Raw genomic sequence first — 18820 nt, 5'->3', positions numbered from 1 at the left:
CTTAGTACTTTAAGTATATAAGACTGAGTACTTTAAGGATATAAGGAATGTCTTTCTCTTGGCTCTGCTGTAGCTTTCTCCCACAGGTTTTTTTTTTTTTTTTTTTTGAAAGATTTTATTTATTTATTTGACAGAGAGAGACACAATGAGAGCAGGATCACAAGCAGGGGGAGTGGGAGAGGGAGAAACAGGCTTCCCACGGAGCAGGGAGCCCTACGGCAGGCTCGATCCCAGGACCCTGGGGTCATGACCTGAGCCGAAGGCAGACGCTTAACACTGAGCCACCCTGGCGCCCCTCTCCCACAGGTTTTAACATATGATTGTTTTTTTGTTATTCTGTAGATTCCCAATAATATTCTATTTTGGTTTTCTACTTGACCCAAGTGCTATTTAAGGAAAATATTTTGAATTCCAAGTAGTGGAATCATTTTGTTTTCTGATTATGTTGTGATTTTTTTAAGGTATTGAACTGTAATGGGAGCATTTGTCAATGTCTTTTTCTACTTTGCAAAATAGATTGCTTACCTTTAGCCTTATTAGAGTTTCTTGTTTTTTAAAATGGTTATTGGCACTCTGAGAGAGTGTATTTTCTGATTTTTTTAAAGATTTATTTATTTGAGAGAGAGAGCACGCGCGAGCGGGGGATGGGGCAGAGGGAGAGGATATCTAAGCGGACTTCCCCTAAGCGTGGAGCCTAAGGAACCTAAATGCAGTTGGATTTCAGGAGCCATGAGATCATCATGACCTGAGCCTAATCCAAGAGCTGGTCGCTTAACCAATGGAATCACCCTGACCCCCCCCCTTTTTTTTTGGTGTCTATTTTCTGAATTTAGAGGGTTCATGTGTAAACATATACATAATATAGTAAGAATTTACGCTATCCTGTTATTTAGTGTTTTTTGTTTGGGGGTTGTCCTTTTCGCCCTCTCTATAACTACCATCATGGGTGAAGTCTCCTAGACCGGAGCTGGCAACCTGTTTCTATAAAGGATCAGACAGTAACTACTTTAGGCTTTGTGTGTCACCCAGGCTCTGTTGCAATGATTTAGCTCCTTCGCAGCCCAAAATGGCCCCTGGGAAACAAACAAAAGGACACCACTGTGTGCCAATGAGACTCTCTTTACAAAATCAGATGGCAGAACATGCTGGCCTGTGAGTGGTGATTTGCCAATCCCTACTGTAAACTACTGTTTTTCCATATATTTATCCTTACATTTCCTCCTGTTTTTGCATTATGACAGTGTCATATTATTTGGTACTTAGCTACCCCAAAATATTACCTTTTTACTTTCAATATAGAGTTTAGATTTTTTCATTAATTGCTCTGTCTTGATCTCTTGATGGTCTTTTCTCCCGAATTCAACCTCTTGTAGGATTAAGATTGCGGTTCTCTGTTTTCTTTCTGTTTACTTTCAACACTCATAAATCACTTTTCAGTGAGGATGGATGAATTTTACTAAGGTATATTACCTTGGAATTCTGACTCCTAATAGGTAAATCTAGGTAGTTTATTTTTATAGATTGGACACATATAGCCAGTATTAATTTTATACTTTCTCATATTTTTTCTATTTTTCCTTTTAAGAGTTTTCACTGCATGATCTGTGTTTTTGTTTATTTTGCTTTCATATTAGTTTTGTTTTTTGTTCTGTTGTTCTAATTACAGAAATTTTATTTTTGTTAAAGTAATTATTTCTATCATATTAATTCTCTATAATTATACTAATTATTTTCTCACATAGTATCTATTGATCCACTTTGGTGAGGAATGAGGACATTCATGTGTTTCTAGGTCTTTTTTTCCCGCCCTCCACTGTCAGGTGTGTAAGATTTTCTTCTCCTTTTTTTTTAGTGCTTTCCTTTTAAAGATAAATAGATTTATATGACCCTGGCTTTCTCTTGGCTTCTTTTCAACCTCTCAACTTTTGTTATTTATGTTTTCAGTTTTTGCCAACATTTGTATTTCACATGTAACATGAATGTCCATTTCAAGTAGTCTTAACCCCACAGTTAAATATTTTAATGCCCCCCTGAATTTTTTTCAGTTCTTTGTCAGCAAGATTTTCTGCCTGATATTTTCTACCAGAAAAGCTCCTTGCAACTCTACTCCCAGAATTCTTCCAATATTTTTGAGTCATTCTTTGCACATGAATGACAGTTGGGTTGGCTGTCAGACGACTGGGTGATATTTGACTTGATGTCCTGGTTATCACCCTGACTCTTCAAGCCCTGAAGGTTACTGTCAGCTCCGTATTTTCCTTCTTATAAGTTGAAGAGTATGACTTGATGCCCGAAGAGTTTCTTTCCTTAACTCTGGCAAGCAGCAACTATACCAGAATATTTGTGCCCTGTTCTTTTCTCAATGTATGCTGTAAAGATTCTCATATTTCTTAAAAATAATCTTTAAATTATAATTGTAGTTTTTTTCTTTGCTATGGCTTCTATTCAGTGGACATCAAATAGTAGGTATATGATGAATATCCCCGGCTCGTCTTCTCCCTGTGCAATTTATCCACAATATTTATTAACTATATATTTATTTTTAATTTGTTATACTTGTGTTTCTGAGTCCTTTCCTTTTTCTCACACACTGTGTTCTCAGCAGTGTTGTTTCATTTGCTTTTTTTAGCTTTTGCTAAGACTCCCATTTGCATTCCTTCCCCTTCTTGCTGAGCTCTGCCAGTTCACATTTCAGCTTCTGTGTTGCACCATGTCATCCCTAAGCTTTTGCACTGAGGATCTTTCTCCTATTTTATAAAAGCAATTGCTTCATTAAAATTTCATTCTCTTAATTCATGGCAATATATTTGGGCCTGATTGTCATTTGCTCTCTGGCAAGAACTGGCAGCTGAGTGTTCTTCTTTGTTGCCATTTTTCCTATCTCCATCCCCTTTGGCATGGGTCTTTCTATACAGTGATCAGAGGCTAGCTCTTTTTTCATTTCTTTCCTAGTATTTATTGAATGAGCCATTTACAAAACAAACAAACAAAAACAAAAACAAAAAACAAAACAGATATGGATGAGGGAATAGAGCTGTGTGCCTGGCTAGAGAAATCTTTTTTCACCTCGGAGTTTGGTAGGTATGGAATATTTTAAACTTTATTTTTCCTTACAGTAGAAATACACTGCTGGCTTGCTCACAAGGCAGAAGCTCCTTCCCCCTGCCCTCCTTGAAAATGTGGAGATGTACCAGGTGTTCTAGAATGAATGGTTAACAAAGTCTAAGGAAATTTCCTGTGCTAGTCCATTGTGAAGGAGGGCTACACATTCTGGTTCATCAGCTGCTTTGAAGAAATATCTTTTGCTGGATTTTGCTGGGCTGTCACCAGGGGCCATGGTTATCTGCTTCCTGTCTGCTGATGTGGTTTTTGTTCTTTTAGCATCCCTTCCTGGAATAGAGCTGAGAAACACAAACTCAGCCTGCCCTGAGTGGGATGGTTTCTCTAATTATTTTTTATTATTTTTTGAGAGAAAATAAGAGTGCTTTTTCTTTTTCTTTTTTGTAGTTTTTCATATTTTAGAAAGTTTTCTATAAAACAGGCCATTACCTTGTTATAAGAAAAGTACAATAAATAGTCTGAGGTTGGAAGTTGGGTTTAAGGGGAAGAACTTCCCAGTGGTGTATTTATCATATCCTTTATGTACTGGCATCTTAAAGATATTTTCCTTATGCCTAATATCTTATATTTATTAGTAGCTTTTGACCAGTAAAGACCACTAAAACTTGTACATCTGAAATACTTTGAAATAAATACTAATTTTAAATTGTAAGAAAATGTTAACAGTAAGAAAAATAATTTTCATTATACAATATTATATAAAATACAAAATTATAGAATAAAACTATTATAGTTTTAAATTATAAACCTTACCAGAAATGAGACATGAAAAATATCACATATTGTACACCTAAAACTAATATTAGTATGTTAATACTAATACTGTATGTTAACTTAGTGGAATTTAAATAAAAACTTAAAAAAGATAAATAAATAAAATAAATAATAAATAATAAAAATCACAGAAGCTATCTAGAAGGAAATTAGTCAAAATGGCTCAAAAGCCAATAATGGAAATGAGTATAATGCTGATGAATTTCTGGATGAATTCCCAGTATGTTCAATTTTGATTTCAGTCCAGGGAAAAATCAAATTTTTTGTTCATAATCCTGTCATAACTACATAAAAACCATATAACATGAAGACTTTAGTTGCCATTAGGGTTGAGAGAATTCAGAAGTGAACTCTAGCATATGAGTAAGATAAGCTCCATGGTAGAATAGGCAGCTGCAAGCTCCCATCCCTCACAAAACACTTCGCAACAAGCAGAAATGGCCAGAACACACTTTGTCAGAACTCTGAAAAAAAGTCAAAGGCTCACAGCAACCAAGCAAACCCTACATCAAAAGAAAGGCAATGGCAACCCAGTCCTAGCCCCTCATGGTTCCACTATAGTCTTGAAGGCCATGGATCATATTCCCAGTGAGGGATCCTGGTCCCTGACTCCAAAGCAGCAGAGTAGAACCCGGTCACAAATTATTGTGCAGGGCCATTTCCATCTGTCTGGGGGCTACTAGGGGTCTAACGCAAGGTGCTCTTCTCTGTTTTGCCTACCTCAGCACTCACCCAGGCTGGGAAAGCATAGGACATTAACTGAAACTGTTGTAAACTAGATGAACAAGCTACAGGCACCTAGACAAAAGATTACAGTTGAGACCCACAACAGACGGAGTCCTGGGAGAAAGAGGCTGGAGAGAGTCACTTTGGTCAGAGCATCAGAAGCACTACACACTACGCACTAAGAAGGGATTTAAAAAGCCACATTCATGTCCCAGAGCAAGATGTAGGCTCCAAAAAGGTCTTAGAAGTCCTTGAGCTTTCCCCTTGGGCTGATCTTAGGCTCAGTACAAATCTGGCTGAGTGGTGAAGGGCAGCCCCAGCACAGAGCCAAGAGAGGTTTGTTTGTTTGTTTGTTTTTCCTCTCCTGGCATTCATGAAAAGCACTAGCAGAATGCAAGCTAAGGAGGAGAGCTTCAATAGTCAAACATGAAAAGGAAGGCAATCTCTGCAAAAATAGTTGTGACAACATCAACTCACTACACAGAATAGTAAACCTTCAAAAAACAAGACAAAATAGCAAATCTTGGGGAATGAAAATGATCTGAGTTCTACCACTGCCACATTATAATGTCCAAACTCCCAGTTTTCAACAACAAATAAATTATGTGGCATAAAAAGAACTAGGAAAGTATGCCTGATGTAAAGGAACAAAATCAGTTGACAATCAACACCCTTGGTGAAGTCCAGATGTTGGGTTTACTAGATAAAGAATTAAACCACTGTCTTAAATATGCTCAAAAAGCTGATGGAAAACACAGAAAAAGAAAGAAAAATGGTCCCAGGTAAAACTGGTATTATTGTAGTTGGGGTCTGCAACTCCAATTTTTATTTCTTTCAAATAAAAAGGTACATAAAACATCAAAAATGCATATGTATTGGGCATGCAATGTATAAAGAGCTTATTTGCAATGCAACAACATTAATGGGAAAGACAGAGTTGAGTGGGAGTTGAGTTTTCATATGTTACTGGAGATAAGTCCATAACAGTTTAAACTAGATTGTTATAAATTTCGGAGATTAAATATTAATCCCCATGGAAACTATAAAACATCACTGAAAGAAAATAATTAAGACCTAAATAAAAGACAGGATCCCACGTTCATGGATTTGGAAGACTTCATATATTTAGATATCAATTGAAAAATAATCCACAGATTGAACACAATCCCTATCAAAATTGCAACAGCCTTTTTTTTTTTTTCCAGAAATGGAAAAAATGATCCCCAAATTCATATGGAATTGCAAAGACCCAAAATAATCAAAAGAAATATTTAAAAAAAGAACAGAAGACTCACACTTCCTCATTTCAAAACTTAATACAAAGCTGAACAGTATAATGCTGTTAGATAATAATAATTAGAGTAGTGAGGTACTGACATAGGATAGATGGTAGAACAATACAATAGAATTGAGAGTATACTAACATACCCATGTATCAATGGCCATGTGATTTTGACATGGCCATTGATACATTTGACATTTGAGTGCCTAGACCATTCAATGGGGAAAAATTTGGCTTTTCAACAGATGGTATTGGGCAACCAGATTTCCATGTGCAGAAGAATGAAGTTGGACTCCTACTTCAAACCATAGTCAGGAATTAACTCAAAACGGGTCAACAGCTTAAATATAAGAGCTAAAATCAGGGTGCCTGGGTGGCTCAGTTGGTTGAGCGACTGCCTTCGGCTCAGGTCATGATCCTGGAGTCCTGGGATCGAGTCCTGCATCGGGCTGCCGGCTCAGCGGGGAGCCTGCTTCTCCCTCTGGCCCTATCCCCTCTCATGCTGTCTCTCTCTCTCTCTCTCTCTCTCTCTCTCTCAAACAAATAAATAAATAAAATCTTTAAAAAAAAAGAGCTAAAATCATAAAGTTCTTAGGAGAAAATATAAGGATAAATCTTCATGACCTCAATTTTGGCAACACATTCTTAGATACGATGCAAAAGCATGAGCAACAAAATAAAAAAGTAAATTGGACATCATTAAAATTTAAAACTTTTGCACATCAAAAAACACTATCATAAGAGGAAAATGTTTGCAAATCATATATCTGATTACTGTTTATATAAAGAATTGCTGTAGCTCAAGAACAAACACAAGCAAACAGATTTTAAAAATGGGCAAATGATTTGAATAGACCTTTTTTCCAAAGAAGATATGCAATGGGCCAAGAAGCACAAGAAATATGCTCAACATTGTTAGTCATGAGGGGAATGCAAATAAAGCCATAATGAGATATTACATCACATCAAAAAGGATGGATATAATTTTTAAAAAGAAAATTAAAAAGAAAATAATCAGTTTGGTAACAATGTGAGGAAACTGGAAGCATCACTCATTGCTGATGAGAATGTAAAATGGTGCAGCCACTATGGAAAACAGTTGGGCACTTCCTCAGAAAGTGAAACATAGAATTACTATCAGACCCAAAAATTCAACTCCTATGTATATACCCAAAATAACAGAAAACAAGTTCTCCAACAGATTTATGTACACCAACATTTATTGCAGCATTATTCACAGTTGCCAAAAGGTGGAAACAACTAAAAGTCCATCAACTGATGAATAGATAAACAAAATGTAGTATATATGTACAACAGAATATTATTCAGCCACAAAAGGAATGAAATTCTGATTTTTGCTACAATAAGGATGCTCCTTGAAACATTATGCTAAATGAAATGAGCCAGACACAACAGAACAAATATTGCATGATTACATTTTTACAAAATATCTAGGCAAATTCATGCATTTAGAAACTAAATGTTACTAGGGCCTGGGGACAGGGCAGAATGGGAAGTTATTCCTTATTGGATAGAGTTTCTATTTGGGGTAATACAACCTTTGAAAATAGATAGTGGTAATAGTTGTACAATATTTGGAATGTAATTAGTGCCACAGAATTATACCCTTAAAATGATTAAGATGGAAATTTTTGTTTTATATATTTTACCACAGTAAAGAATATTACAAAAACAAATTATAGTAGTAAATTTAATTTAAATAATGATGAAATAAATGCAATGATTTTAAACTATGTTATTGTTATATGGAACAAAAAAATGGGATGTTTATATAAAGTTTTGAAATAGGTATTTTAAGACTAGTATGATGGTTTCAGAATCACTACTAACCAGCAATTCTCTCAATATCTTTAAATATGAATTTCTTCATCCAGTATATCAAATTCTATAATTTCCTTACTAAATTCACAAGGCATTATGTGTGAGACACAAGTGAAGTTCTTCAACTAGTAATACTTTGAAAACAGCAAAAATGTTATCCATTTTTAAGATAGGATTATTCATTATGCAACTGCATGGTTTGTATAAATGGCATAATAGAGTCCATAGGCTCTATGTGATTTTTAAGCAAAGCAAAAAGATGCCCCAAGTAGGGATTTTTGCAAAAGGATAATAAAAATGCATGTGTATTGATCTGAGTTAACCTTACAAACAACTTTTCTGCACAAATTACATTGGTACATGTCTATAATAATGATCCTTTGTGAATTCCAGTATCTAGCAAGAATACTAATTTTGCTAAGCATGCAGGGAACCATTTGTAATCATTTAAATTCCTCAAAGATCTTTGTTCTTAGACTCATTTCACACAAAATAATTCTTATATTTCCAGGTTAAACAAAATGAAAGATCCAGAACTTAAAAAAACAAACAAACAAGAAAACAAAAACCATGGCTCCATCCAATACATCATGTATTTGCTCAAAATTACCTGCAGTTTCTTTCCACCCCACAATCTCAGGTTGCCAACATCTATCTTCTTTTCTAAACTTCTAATTTTACTTTTATTCCCCTCATGATGCAGTTTTACTTATACAATGAATGGAAAATAGCACAACAACTTATAATACTGGAAAAACCATTCCACATTTCTTCTAAAATAATTTACCTATTTTTGCAAAGGATGGTATGCTGTGACAATTAAAATTATGTTTGTAACTATTAAACTTTTAGAAGGAATAAAATCCTCTCGTCTATTCAACCTAAAATCCATTTAGAAAAGAAGGTTTACATGTAAGAGTACAATGTAAAATTACTTCCTGTTTATAGGTAAAGGACAATATGAGGCAACACTGTCCATGGTTATAGAGGCAGGGCATCAGAAGGACAAGAGCACAAAGGGGGCCAATGGGTCCAGTGGGAGAGGGGAAACAGGAAGAAAAAAGCACTCATCTGGTTAGGTGGAGGGAACACACTGGTGAATAAGAAACACTATTTTCCAGGACTTGGATGGAGTTATCCTTAATCTCCGAAGTACACCTCAAGTACGTCTGTCTCTGAGGTGACACATTGGGATAGATATTGGATGATATTTTGGAGACTTATAAATAAGGCACTCAACAGTCATAAGATTGGCATGTTTATTTATTTTTATTTTTTAAATTTTATTTTATTTTATTATGTTATGTTAGTCACCATACAGTACTTCCTTAGGTTTTTTTAATTCATTTAATTTTAACCTATTTTTTAATTTTATTATATTAATTACCATACATTACATCATTAGTTTTTGATGTAGTGATCCATGATTCATTGTTTGCATATAACACCCAGTGATCCATGCAGTACGTGCACTCCTTAATACCCATCACCCAGTTAGCCCATCCTTCCAACACCCTCCCCTCTAAAACCCTTAGTTTGTTTGTTGGAATCCATGGTCTCTCATGGTTCGTCTCCCCCTCCAATTTCCCCCCTTTCATTTTTCACTTCCTTCTCCTAAAGTCCTCCATGCTATTCCTTATGTTCCACAAATAAGTAAAACCATATGATAACTGACTTTCTCTGCTTGACTTATTTCACTTAGCATAATCTCCTCCAGGCCCATCCATGTTGATGTAAAAGTTGTGTTTTCATCCTTTCTGATGGCTAAGTAATATTCCACTGTATAAATGGACCACATCTTCTTTATTCATTTATCTGTTGAAGGGCATCTTGGCTCTTTCTATAGTTTGGCTATTGTGGACATTGCTGCTATGAACATTGGGGTGCATATAGACCTTCTTTTCACTACATCTGTGTCTTTGGGTTAATACCCAGTAGTGCAATTGCTGGGCCATCGGGTAGCTCTATTTGTAATTTTTTGAGGAACCCCCACACTGTTTTCCAAAGTGGCTGTACCAACTTGCATTCCCACAATGTAAGAGTGTTCCCCTTTCTCTACAACCTCTCCATTTGTTGTTTTTAGCCTTGTCAATTTTTGCCATTCTAACTGGTGTAAGGTGGTATCTCAATGTGGTTTTGATTTGAATTTCCTTGATGGCTAACAATGATGAACATTTTTTCATGTGTCAGTCATTTGTATGTCTTCTTTTGACAAGTGTTTGTTCATGTCTTCTGCCCATTGTTTGGCTTGATTATTTGTTTTTTGGGTGTTGAATTTGAGAAGGTCTTTATAGATCTTGGATATCAGCCCTTTGTCTGTAGTGTCATTTGCAAATATCTTCTCCCATTCTGTGGCTTGCCTCTTTGTTTTGTTGACTGTTTCCTTTGCTGTGCAGAAGCTTCTTATCTTGATGAAGTCCCAAAAGTTCATTTTCATTTTTGTTTCCCTTGCTTTTGGAGATGTATCTTGAAAGAAGTTGCTGTGGCCGATGTCGAAGAGGTCACTGCCTATGTTCTCCTCTAGTATTTTGATGGATTCCTGTCTCACATTGAAGTCTTTCATCCATTTTGTGTTTATCTTTGTGTATGGAGTTAGGGAATGGCTGAGTTTCATTCTTCTGTATATAGCTGTCCAACTTTCCGCACCATTTATCTTGTCTTTTTTCCATTGCATATTTTTTACTGCTTTGTTGAAGATTATTTGACCACAGAGTTGAGGGTCCATATCTGGGCTCTCTAATCTGTTCCATTGATCTATATGTCTGTTTTTGTGCCAGTACCATGCTGTCTTGGTGATCACTGCTTTGTAATATAGCTTGAAATCAGGCAACGTGATGCCCCCAGCTTTGTTTTTCTTTTTCAACATTTCCTTGGCGATTCAGCGTCTTTTCTGATTCCATACAAATTTTAGGATTGTTTGTTCCAGCACTTTGAAAAATGTCATTGGAATTTTGATTGGGATGGCATTAAAGGTGTAGATTGCTCTGGGCAACACAGACATTTTAACAATGTTTATTCTTCCGATCCATGAGCATGGAATGTTTTTCCATCTTTTGTGTCTTCTTCAATTTCTTTCATGAGTGTTCTGTAGTTCCTAGAGTATAGAACCTTTACGTCTTTTGTTAGGTTTATATCAGTTAATGGCAACAAAGAGTTTCTAAGGGCAGAAACGAAAGTTGAACTGGCAGAACATAAAAATGTTATCAATGAGATCCAATCTAATCTAGATACTCTAACAGCTAAGGTAAATGAGGCAGAATAACGAATTAGTGATCTAGAAGACAAATTGATAGAAAAGAAGGAAAAAGAGGAGGCCTGGGAGAAACAGCTTAAAATCCATGAAAGCAGAATTGGAGAAATAAATGATGCCATGAAACATTTCAATGCCAGAATTATTGGGGCATCTTAGGGCAGTTAGGGGGTACAGATTCCTTATGTACAGAGGGAGGAACATCAGAATAACATCATACCTATCCACAGAGGCCTGGCAGGCCAGAAAGGGCTGGCAAGACATATTCAGGGTACTAAATGAGGAGAACATGCAGCCAAGAATACTTTATTTGGCAAGGCTGTCATTTAGAATGGATGGAGAGATGCAGAGCTTCCAAGACTGGCAGAATCTGAAAGAATATGTGACCACTAAGCCGGCCCTGCAAGAAATATTAAAGGGGGGTTCTATAAAAGGAGAAAGACCCCAAGAGTGATATAGCACAGAAATTTACAGAGACAATCTATAGAAACAAGGACTTCAGAGGCAACATGATGACAATAAATTCATATCTTTCAATAATCACTCTCAACGTGAATGGCCTCAATGCTCCCCATGAAATGGAACAGGGTTGCAGATTGGATAAAAATACAGGACCCATCCATATGCTGTCTATAAGAGACTCATTTTGAACCTAAAGATACATCCAGACTGAAAGTGAAGGGATGGAGATCCATCTTCCATGCCAACAGACCTCAAAAGAAAGACGGGGTAGCAATTCTCATATCAGACAAATTAGATTTTAAGCTAAAGACTGTAGTTAGACACTATATCATTCTTAATGGGACATTTATTTTATTATTACCCAGAATGTTTCTTCATCTATTTTAGGAAAGCACATGAAAAAAAAACCCTTAAAACTAAAGTTTGGGTCATTAAGAATTTTAATATCAATAAGTAAATGATATCAAACATCAATGAAAGAAATCAAAGAAGATCTAAATAATGGAGAGATATTCCATAGTCATGAATTGGAAGATTCAATATTGTTAAAATGTCATTTTTTTCCAAATTCATCTATAGATTCAACACAACCTTGATCAAAACCCCAGAAAGCTATTTTGTAGATATTGACAAACTGACACTAAAGTTTATGTGGAAAGGCAGAACTCTAGAATTACAGACACAATACTGAAGAAGAACAAAGTTGGAGGGTGACACTATTAAATTTCAAGACTTACTCTAAAACTATAGTAATCAAGACAATATGGTATCAGTGAAAGAATAGACACATAGGTTGATTGAACACAAAAGGCAGTCCAAAAATAGACCCACAAAATACAGTCAACTAATCCAAAAGCAATTCAAAGAAGAAAGGAAAATCTTTTCAGCAAACAGTGCTGGAAAAATTGGATGTCTATGGGGAAAAAAAAAATGAAGTCATATAGAGAACTGATATCTTTCACAAAAATTAACCCAAATTCTCATGGACATAAATATAAAATGCAATCTTATAAAACTTACAGGAGAAATTATAGGAAAAAATATAAGTATCCTTGGATTTGGTGATGAGTTTTTAGATACAATAATTAAAACACAATCAATGAAAGGAAATTCTGATGAGTTGGATTTTATTAAATTATTATTATTTTCTTACTTTTTTTTTTTTTTAAGTAGGCTCTACACGTAATGTGAGGCTTGAACTCACAATCCTAAGATCAAGAGTCACATGCTCTACTGACTGAGCCAGCCAGGTGCCCCACGTTAGACTTTATTACAATAAAAAGTTCTCTGCAAAAGACAGTGTCAAAGAATCGAGAGACAAACTGCAAACTCAGATAAACATATACAAAATGAATATGCATTAAAAGGACTTGTATGTAAAATACACAAATAACTTAAAATTCAACAGAACAACAGACTCAACTAAAAAGTAGATGAGTCATATAAATGGATAACTCTCTGGAGAGTACAAAGAGATAGCAAATAAACATATGATAAGGAGCTTGACATCATTTGTCACTGGGGAAATGCAAATCAATGAAATGAAGTTCTATAACACACCCCTTAGAACATTAGGATGAAAAATCTGACAATATCCAGTGCTGGCGAGAATACACAGCAACAGAACCCATTCACTCCTTGTAGGGATGCAAAATGGCACAGCCATGTTGGAAGACAATTTGATGATTTTTCACAAACCAGGAACCTTACCATACAATAAGCACACTATGTGGTATATTTCAATTGATTTGAAAACTTATGTCCACATACAAATGAATGTTTCTAGGGGCACCTGGGTAGCTCAGTCAGTTAAGTGTCCAAATCTTGATTTTGGCTCAGGTCATGATCTCAGGGTCTTGATATGGAGCCCTGTGTTGGGCTCTTCACTCAGCAGGGAATCTGAATCTCCCTTAACCTCTGCCTCTCTCCCCACTCATGTAGTCTTCTCTCTCTCTCTCCCTAAAATAAATATATAAAATCTTTTTAAAAATGAATGTTTCTAGTAGTTTTATCTTAATTGACAGAACTGTAAGCAACCAAGATGCCCTTCAATAGGTAAAAGAATAAACAAAGTGACATACTCAATAGTGAAATATTATTGAATAATGAAAAAGAATGGGCTCTCTAGTATGACAAGACATGGACGAATCTCACATACATATTACTAACATAGTCTGAAATACTCTATTTACGTTTGTGTTCCTATAACAAAAATACCATAGAATGGGTGCCTTAAGCAATAAGCATTTATTTTTCAGTGTTCTAGAGACTATGAAGTCCAAGATGAAGGTGCTGGCAGACCTGGTGTCTAATGAAAACTCACTTCCTGGTATGCTGATGGACATTTTCTAACTGTGTCCTCACATGACTGAGAGTAGAGAGCAAGCAAACTCTTATGTCTCTTCTAATAAAGGAACTAATCCTATCATGAAGGCTCCACCTTCATGACTTAATCATTTCCAAAATGCCCCAGTTCCTATTACCATCATCCTTAAGGGTTAGGATTTCAGCATATGCAATTTGAGGGACACAAACATTTGTACATGACAATAACGTTCTAGAAAAGGCAAACTATCGGCATGGTAAACAGATCAGAAGTTGCCAAGGTTCTATTTTTTGTATAGAGTATTCTATATGATACTCTAACAGTGAATGCATGACATTATGCATTTGTCAAAACTCATAGAACTTTATAGCATAAACAATGAAACTTAAAGTATGCAAATTTTAAAAAGTCAGTTTTCCCCAATTGGGGTGTGGGTTAATTCTAAAACTCTCTCTCTTTCTCTCTATTGCATTGAACAATTAACTGGTGGTGGATGTTGGGAGGCTAGATCCTTTTGTTGAGTGGAAAGTTATAGAAAATCAATGAGAGAAAGTTGCAACAATGCATATGGGAGTAGGATAGACATCAGTATGGACTCATACACAGATTAACATAGACAGAGATGGCCACATTAAAGAAATATGTCTTGATATGTGCATATGCCAGACTTGGTACACAAAATTACTTTCCCTTGCTCTGTCAGATGAGAGGGACTCAAAATAATAAAACCCTGGTAGCAACAAGCACACCTACTTCACAGAACTTGTTTGCTAATACCTTTCTCCAACAAAGAACCAAGGATCCTTGGAGTAATGACTGATGCTGGGACTCAGACAGAAAATATACAAGTGAGCCTAGAGCATCTTATAGTACCAGGAAGTGGGAAGCACTCAAAAATCTCTCTCTCTCTCATAGACACAAACAGACACACACACACACAAAGAAATGAGAGCATGTCAAAGAGACACTGCACCCAATTAAACACATTCCCAGTAGCCTTAACTGAAATAGTTTCAGCCACAAAATTAATAAAGTAGTACTGCATTATAATCCAAATTATTAGATAAATATCCATAAAACCACAGTGATATAAATTACTGAATATTTTCTTAAATAGAGGAGAATAGAAAAATCTCCCATGTGGAAGAATTCCATAATTCATATAGAGAATTCACCATCAAATAAATGGAACATAACTTTTTACCCCTTCAGTGTGGACTATGTATAGTGACTTCCTTCTAAAGAGAACAGTATGAAAAACGGGGGAGGGGTATATTGGAGAAATTGACAAACACTACCTCAGCCAGGTGATCAAGGTATGTCAACAGTCATACATCATACATATCTTACCTCTGTGATCTTCTCAGAGAACCCAGAGCCCCAGGTCTAATCATGATACAAATAGCATACACATCTCATTCACAAGACAGTCTAAAAAATACATGAGCTGCACTCCTCAAATCTGTCAAGGTCATCAAAAACAAGGAAATTTCAAAAACTTTCAGAGCCAAGAGACTGAGGAGCCATGATGACCATGCATGTAATGTGATGTAGAATACTGTATGAGATCTTGAAACAGATCATAGATATTAGGTAAAAGTAGAAATAAAAGGGAATCTGAATAAATCATGGACTTTATTTAGCTAATAATAATGTGTTAATAGTTTATTAATTGTGACAAATGTCTGATACTAATATAAAGTGTTACATTAGGGGTGTTACATTAGAAGAAACTGAGTGCAGAATATATGGGAACTCTTTGAAGCACCTTCACAATTTTCCTGTGAATCTGTAACTATTCTAAAATAAAAAATAATATTTATAACAAAGCAAAATTATCTAGAGGTAAAGTGCCAGAATTCCTTAATTAACTTCATTCATAGAAGAGAGAAAAAAGCTTTTTTTCTACAGGACAAAAGAAAATATCACATTATCCAGGTGATGACTGCAATGTGCAACAGATATTCTCCTAGTATGATTTAAACAAACAGGGGTTTACTTTTACCAAGTAGTATGATGTTACTAGGAGAGCAGTAATGGACAGCACAGTGGCTTAATGACATTATCAATAAATTAGAAATCATTCTATCATCCTCAACCTGAGGTTCATATCCTCAAGGTCACAAGATTGAATTACTTTCTACAGTCATCCCACCTAAAATCCAAAAAGGAATAAGTATTAAAAGGCAGGAACCACATACCAGATGAGCATATTGTTCATATTCAGGTAAACAGATGCATTCCTTAAAGACCTACTCAGTAGAACTACCATCCATTACAATGAACAGATTTTTTTTTTTTTGGCAATTACCTGTGTAATACTGACATAACTAACTAGAATTAAAATAAAAACTTAAAAAATCATCTATATGAAGTATGATCCCAAAATCATGTTTCTAAGCTAGCCAATCACCTCTCTGAGTAAACTGTAGGTTCTGTTAGTAATGGTAGGAGAAGTAAATGTTGATTGACAATTAACATTGTCTACCACCACTTATCCATGTGCATTTACCACAGAGAAAATATTTAGAAAAATAAACAGTCATGTATATTATGCTTATAGAGCATTTCTAATGGGCTATATGTTATGATAAAGATTCCATGTGCCCCTGGAACAGAATAGAGAGCCCAGAAATGGACCCTCAACTCTACGGTCAACTAATCTTCAACAAAGCAGGAAAGAATGTCCAATGGAACAAAGACAGTCTCTTCAACAAATGGTGTTGGGAAAATTGGATAGCCACATGCAGAAGAATGAAACTGGACCATTTCCTTACACCACACACAAAAATAGACTCCAAATGGTTGAAAGACCTCAATGTGAGACAGGAGTCCATCCAAATCCCAAAGGAGAACACAGGCAGCAACCTCTTTGACCTCAGCCAAAGCAACTTCTTCCTAGAAACATCGCCAAAGGCAAGGGAAGCAAGGGCAAAAATGAACTATTGGGACTCCATCAAGATAAAAAGCTTTTGCAAACCAAAGGAAACAGTCCACAAAACCAAAAGACAACCGACAGAATGGGAGAAGATATTTGCAAATGACATATCAGATAAAGGGCTAGTATCCAAAATCTATAAAGAACTCATCAAACTCAACACCCAAAGAACAAAGAATCCAATCAAGAAATGGGCAGAAGACATGAACAGACATTTTTCCAAAGAAGATATCCAAAGGGCCAACAGACACATGAAAAAGTGCTCAATATCGCTCAGCATCAGGGAAATCCAAATCAAAACCTCAATGAGATACCACCTCACACCATTCAGAATGGCTAAAATTAACAAGTCAGGAAATGACAGATGTTGGCGGGGATGCGGAGAAAGGGGAACCCTCCTACACTGTTGGTGGGAATGCAAGCTGGTGCAGCCACTCTGGAAAACAGTATGGAGGTTCCTCAAAAAGTTGAAAATAGAGCTACCATATGATCCAGCAATTGCACTACTGGGTATTTACCCCAAAGATACAAAAGTAGGGATCCGAAGGGGTACGTGCACCCTGATGTTTATAGCAGCAATGTCCACAATAGCCAAACTGTGGAAAGAGCCAAGATGTCCTTTGATAGATGAATGGATAAAGAAGAGGTGGTATATATATACAATGGAATATTATGCAGCCATCAAAAGGAATGAGATCTTGCCATTTGCAACGACGTGGATGGAACTGGAGGGTATTATGTTGAGTGAAATAAGTCAAAAAGAGAAAGACATGTATCATATGATCTCACTGGTATGAGGAATTCTTAATCGCAGGAATCAAACTGAGGGTTGTTGGAGTGGGGGGTGGGGTGGGAGGGATGGGGTGACTGGGTGATAGACACTGGGGAGGGTATGTGCTCTGGTAAGCGCTGTGAATTGTGCAAGACTGTTGAATCTCAGATCTGTACCTCTGAAACAAATAATGCAATATATGTTAAGAAAAAAAAAAAGAAGAAGAAGGTAGCGGGAGGGGAAGAATGAAACGGGGGAAATCGAAGGGGTAGACGAACCATGAGAGACGATGGACTCTGAAAAACAAACAGGGTTCTAGAGGGGAGGGGGGTGGGAGGATGGGTTAGCCTGGTGGTAGGTATTGAGGAGGGCACATTCTGCATGGAGCACTGGGTGTTGTGCACAAACAATGAATCATGGAACACTTCATCTAAAACTAATGATGTAATGTATGGGGATTAACATAAGAATAAAAAAATAATAATAAAAAATAAAAGGCTAAAAAAAAAAAAAAAGTTTCCATGTTCCCCAAACAAGTTAAATCTAGGTTCCTTTGTTAATTGGTCAAAAAATCAAAAATTGAATCAGAATACTCAACTACTTCAGGATGAGAGCTGGTCCAGTCCATGGCAATGCCTGGGTCCCCTGAGACCCAAATGGGTCTGCAGCTGCCAAGGATGTTTTTGGTGGCAGAGCCTTACTATATCTGGAAAAACTTATTTCTACCCCAGAGCCTTTTATACAGGGGGTTATTCTGTCACTTTGCCAGAACAATTTCCACCAACAATCTATGCATCTTTATTTAGGGGAAGTTACCCAAGCATCAGACACCCCTGAATCTTGAGTGAAACTCAGCACCATCTAGGCTAATTCTTGTGGAAAAATGAAGAGCTAGTACCCACTTATGCTTCTAGTTTTCTCAGGTTCTTAAAGCCTATTATCCTGCAACTTCTAATATGCTATGAGGAAAAATATCAGAGCTCAAGAAATGTGAGTTTAAATACCACATCTGCCACTACCTAGCTATGTGATTTTAGGGACATCACTTATCATGTTTGCTTTCAGTTTGCCCATGAATGCAATGAAGTGGGTAAGACTGAATGACATGTACTTTCTGGGTCAAGGTTTCTGTTCTATAAAATGATGTCAACTATCCTGTAATTGATTATGAAGTATAACTTTATTCATCAGATTTCTACTAAGGCCAACAATAACTCATTAGCCTAAAATGTGTTGACTATTCTTTATGCTTAGTATTAATCAGAAACACATAACCTAAATCACTCCACTTATCTGCAGCTCTAATTCTTGGTGATTTAATTGTTGTA

The sequence above is a fragment of the Mirounga leonina genome, unplaced genomic scaffold (genome assembly GCF_011800145.1).
Source record: "Mirounga leonina isolate KUSES-001 unplaced genomic scaffold, KU_Mleo_1.0 Mir_128, whole genome shotgun sequence".
In the NCBI taxonomy this organism is placed as follows: domain Eukaryota; kingdom Metazoa; phylum Chordata; class Mammalia; order Carnivora; family Phocidae; genus Mirounga; species Mirounga leonina.
The sequence above is the reverse complement of the archived record's forward strand: the minus strand, read 5'-3'. Positions refer to the sequence as shown.